Here is a 5,693-nt window from a genome sequence, read left to right as displayed (position 1 = left end):
AATTGTCAGATTTCATCATTCAAATATAATTGACAACAATTCTATTAAACAATTCTTTGATTTAGAAAAATAGGGAAAGGATTTTTCAAAAGTCCATTTGACCATATAACAGGCAATATAGGACTTAATTTCTCTCGTGTACAGTTTATAGAAACTAATGAGAAATATTATTAGTTTAATTATTTTAACTGCATTGATGCTTAAAATTCCCAACATGTCTATGCATTGTTATGTAAATAAAATGTCTGATCATTATTTCATGATGAATCTCTTCTAAAAGCTGGGAAATATTACAATATTTACAACAATTGTTTGCAAAGATTCCATTCTCAACTCTGCCATTATCCCCCTGCTTCTTCTATAAAGATTTGTGCCTCTGCCTTTCTTTGCATGAAGAAACATGTTTCCTTATATTAGCAAAATGTTAATTTAGCCAATGATGTTTAACAGTGGAACAGCAGCTATAGAAACCAACCTTAACACTTGGCATTTGTGAAGTTCAGGAGCCAGATACTTGAATCCTACATAATGAATGTAGTGGTCATGTACATCAAGGTGTTTGATTGTGTCATAGAATTCACTAACATAAGATATGACTGCACAGTCCACAGGAGCCAGCCTCAATTCATCAAACCTAAACACTTTTAGAAATCCTGTTGTGGACCTAGCTAGTTCTTTGATCTGAGACTCAAACAGGTAATGCAATGTGCTCAGGGGTTTTGTTTATCAGTTTCACTCACTGTGCTTGCAATTTGTTCTTTAACCTTCTCCTTCACCTAGTCAATCACTTGGCAGGTTGTTTGATGAAGAAATGGACCCAGAAACTCCTCTAACGGCTGAGCTGCCTGTGGGGAAGAGAGACAAGCAACAAAATGGAGAAATATCTCAAATTGTCCACCTTCCTTGCTGTGGGCTTCACGGAGGAGCTTCTGGGTGTCCTCAGGATCTGATGTCAGGCATTGTGTGTATGCAGCTACAAACTCTTGGATGGTGAGATGTGGAAATGTGTAAATCACACTGTGGATAGAATCATCTCTCTCCAAAGGTTCCATCAGGAATCCAGACAGGAACTCTACTCCTAAACACAATTTTCTTCTCAGAGACTCCTGTGAACGTCATCTCACCAAGCTTCAGTGACACATCACAGTGTTCTTCAATCTCTTGGCCAAGGCTTTACAGAATGTTATAACTATAACCGGAGTAGAGTTAGGTGATGGTCTTAGAAAGTTGCTGCCGTTTCCTATCTTTTTCTGTGAAAAAGGGACCCAGTGACAGACCGAGGATCCAGCAGTATGAAGGGTTATAGCACATGGTGTACAGGATCTCGTTCTGCTGCACATGTTTGAAAACAGCTGCTGCCACTGTCTGATCTTCAAAAAAAGCTTGTTGAAATATCTCTTCTGCTCACCACCAACAAATCCTAGGATTTCAGCTCAGATACTGATCTCAGCCATTTCCAATAAATGGAACGCAGTGAGACGGCTGATCACGAGCACTGAACATCCTGAGAGCAGCTTGTGCTGTATTAAACTATTCACAACGTCAGACACTTCACAGCAGCATTTGGGATCAGTGCACATGATCCGAGGTTCTGCATTTCTCTGACTGTTAAAGGAAGGAAAAAAAAGAATTGTTTTTGAATTCATCCATTCCATCAAATATAAACAGCAACCTGTCTGGGTTCTTCCAGAACATTTCCAAAATAAGGATATTGATCCAGCATCAGGTTCCTCAGGTTTATTCAACAGTTAAGTGTTCAATCCTGAAATTTAAAACTGAAAACAAATTGAAATTGTAGGTGTATTTTCCCAGTCGCCCAGTTATAAACAATCTTTTGTACCATTAATGTTTTTCCAATCCCTGGGACTCCAATCACTGCTACCATATCCTAGATGTGGAATTTCTCTAGGGAAAAACTGCTCTGGAACTGATCAGTTTGTATTTTGTCCAGGTCTCTCCGGAGATGTTTCTCTCTCAACACTTCATGGTCTCGGCCTCTTACCAGCAGTTTATCTTCTGTGAATGTCCAAACTCGTGCATTAGAGACAAGTGTTAACTCAGCGGATCGATCAACTAGCTGGAAGCTCTTCACCTTCTCTTTTATTAGGATGGTGTTCACTCAGTTTTTCAGTTTGTACCCAGAGTATCTCCTTGTAATTCTGCCGAACACATTCAACTGGAACAGAGAGAAAGTGTTCTCAATTTTAGCTGTACTGTCATTACAGGAATTTCTCAATACTATTTCATGATTTAGAATTTACTTAACAATAAAATGTTGCAGATTTATTTCAATCAACTTGCGTGCAGCAACTGAATCTTATCAGAAAACACTTGAAAGTAGACAATATTCATCTGATTTTAATCTGTACTCAACATCAAGATTTCAATGTTGGTGATCTTTTCCCTTGGATCATTAACTCTAACCAACCACCCCATCATCCAAACATTTCATTGTAAATGGACACATGGTCCTTGACATAATAGACATGAACAAGGAGCTATCTGGCCCCTCAAGCCATGCCGCCTTTTAGTAAGATCACGCCAGAGTCAGAGTCATTCTCAGGTTCTCAAGCTGAGACTAGAAGGATCAATGCTTGGGCCGCTGCTGTTCACAATGATTTGGATGTGGGGACCGATTGTAATATTTCCAAATTCGCAGATGACGTAAAACTTAGTGGGATTGCAAGCATTGAGGAGGGTGCAAAGAGGCTTCAGGTGGACTTAGATAGGCTGAGTGAGTAGACAAGAGCACAGAGGTAGAATAGAATGTGAATGATTAAGAGGTTATCCCCTTTGGTTGGAGACCTAACAGTGCAGAGCATTTCTTAAACAGTAAAAGTTAGAAAATGTTGAAGTCCAAAAGGACCTAGATATTTCTGTTCACAGTGCACTGAACATTAACATGCAGGTGCAGAAAGCAATTTAGAAGGCAAATAATATGACAGCTGTTGGGCTTTCTTTATATAGGTGAGATCTCACCGGGAGTATTGTGTGAACTTCTGATCCTCTGGCCTAAGGAAGAACACATCTTCCTTAGAGGGAGTATAGGGATTTTCACTAAACGTGATTGCTGAGTTGGTGGGACTGTCCTATAAATGAGAAATTGAGGAGACTGGGCATGTTTTCTATGGAGATTAGAAGAATGAACAATGTTGTCAGAAAGTTACAATATTCTTAAAAGGATAGACAGATGTAAAAAGTATCCACCACTTACAAGGCACAAGTCAGGAATGTTATGAAATAATCTCCAACTTGCCTGGATGAGCAACACTGAAACGGCTTGACATCTGACAGGTCAAATAAGCATCCCATTTTGCATTCCATCTACCATCTTCAAAACACTCCCTTCACCATCAACACCCAGTGACTGCAGTGTGTGCCATTCACAAAAATCACTGCAATAACTCATCAAGGCTCATTAGACAGCACCTTCCAAACCTGCAACCTCTATCATCATGAAGGACAAGGGCATCAGATACATGGAACCACCTGCAAGATCCCCTCCAAATCATACTCTATGAAGACCTGGAACGAGAGCTGTCCCTTCACTGTTGCTCAGTCGGATTAGTGCTTGGCAACCAGAAACAGTCCTCATCAAGCACCTGCTTTATTTAGAGGCCACGAAGCTGGAGAAACACCAAGAGGAAGAGCTACCTAATTCACGAACTGAAGACTGTTGCTACAAACTACACAGATTAATACACTTTACACCATATGCCTGTTTGTTCCGTGAGATCAGTAAACCACTCTCAAGTGGCACAGATCATACATTTTCCTCTCTATGCATCCTACCTAAATAATAGTTTTGTCATGAACACAAAAAGCTAATTTAAAATGACTTATGAGTTCTCAGTTGCCTACTCTGTGACTCCGAAATGTTCCTTTCACTCACCACTCTCACTCTTATTCCTATGCTCCCACATGTGCCCTTTTTCGCTCTGGTGACTCGGGAACAGCACACCACCGTATCAACAGCTGTCCTTCAGAGGTTTAGTGCTTGTACGTGGAGAGTCGCACTCAACCACTCACTGCCTCACAGCCTCCCCTACACCTGCTCACCAAATCCCAGCTTCTACCTTTCATCTACCCAGTTGGCATCCTGGCCCTTACAATCTCCCACCACAGTCACCTCTCATGACCTGCAGCCTCAACCACTCCTGTTCAAACCTTCAGCCATTACACCTTCCCAAATAATGATATTCTGGAATAAAAAAACTTGGAATGTTTTTGAAAACATTAAGTTAACTACTAAATCTTCCTCCATGTCAATGCAATTACTGTTAGCTCTAGAATTGAATGGGAACTATAGACCGGTGAGCTTGACATCAGTGGTGGGTAAGTTGTTGTACGGAATCTTGAGGGGCAGGATTTATATGTATTTGGAAAGACAGGACTGATGAAGGATAGATGGCTTTGTGCATAGGAAATACTGTCTCACTAACTTGATTAAAGTTTTTTTATGAAGAAGTAACGTAGGGGATTGCTCAGGGCTGTGGATGTGATCTATCCACACTTCAGTAAGGTGTTCAACAAGTTTGAACACCAAGCCAGAGGGTGGCAGTTTACTGTCCTTTGGGGGGGTTGTTTGGCCCACATTGTCCCCACTTGCCATCTGAGCATATGTGCGTTGCCCTCCCCCCCAGCGTCATGGGCAGATCTTATAGAGGTGGCCCACTTTTCACAAAGGTTACAGTTCTTTGCCTTTTGGAAGTCCTTTGTCAGGTGTCCCTCCTCCATACAGTTCCTGCACAGGGTCACCTTGCACTCTGCCGCCACATGCCCTGACCTCCCGCAGGTACAACACACCTTTGGTCGACCTGCAAACGTCAGGTAGCCTCGGCACCCACCAATTGCAAAGTTGGACAATGGGTGGAGGATGTTTCCATCCGCATCTGCCCTCAGGGTTACTTTGACCTGCCATTTGCTGGTCCAGATCCCAAAGGGGTCCATCACATCACTGCTGGCACTCTACACTTTCACATACCTTCCCAGGAAGATCAGAACATTTACTGCTGGCACATGGGAATTGTACATATGAATGGTGACCATCTGACTCCTCTGCACAGGTAACATAAACAATGGCACTGCATTCAGGATGGAGAGGGGACCCTCACCTCCCTTCTCCTCGAAAACCTTCAGAAATACGCTCACATTGCTTGACACTCCTGAAAGTCAAATCAAAATACCCACCACTGGGGAAATTCTGTAGACAATAGATGTCACAATAGAATCCACAGCAGTCCCGCAGAACCCTCTTCACGAAAAACATCCGATCGCTGGTGCACCTTCTTCACAGTCACCCTGACTGTGTTTCTGATCCCCTGACCTGGGGCGCGGGTGCTTGCTGAGGCCATAGCTCTAGGTTGGCTTTTTGCTGAAGTGATGTTAGGCCAAAACCAGCATAAAGATCCACCAATTGCAGGTCAGCTCAACCATCAGGTCTTCCAAGATCCAATCACGATCCAGCGACGATCTCAATAGCTCTTATGACTCACAACTCAACAACTTGATCTTAGCCAAAAGGCCGAGTTGTATGTCTTATTAGACATTTTGACCTCACTGGCAAATATAGTAGGAACTGCCAATACTGCAGTCGGAGATAACAGTTTCTGAACTAGGGACGAGACCCGAAACGTCAGCCTTCCGGCTCCTCTGATGCTGCTTGGCCTGCTGTGTTCATCCAGCTCTACACC

At 42.5% G+C, this 5,693-nt stretch overlaps 1 pseudogene; it reads right to left on the bottom strand.

Annotated features, from left to right (window-relative positions):
• Positions 1-410: 410 nt before the first annotated feature.
• The window catches only part of LOC125488028, a 14,962-nt pseudogene continuing 9,679 nt past the window's right edge, over positions 411-5,693 (bottom strand).

This window comes from Rhincodon typus, chromosome 48 (genome assembly GCF_021869965.1).
Source record: "Rhincodon typus isolate 14 chromosome 48, sRhiTyp1.1, whole genome shotgun sequence".
NCBI lineage: Eukaryota > Metazoa > Chordata > Chondrichthyes > Orectolobiformes > Rhincodontidae > Rhincodon > Rhincodon typus.
This window is presented reverse-complemented; position numbering and strand designations above follow the sequence as displayed.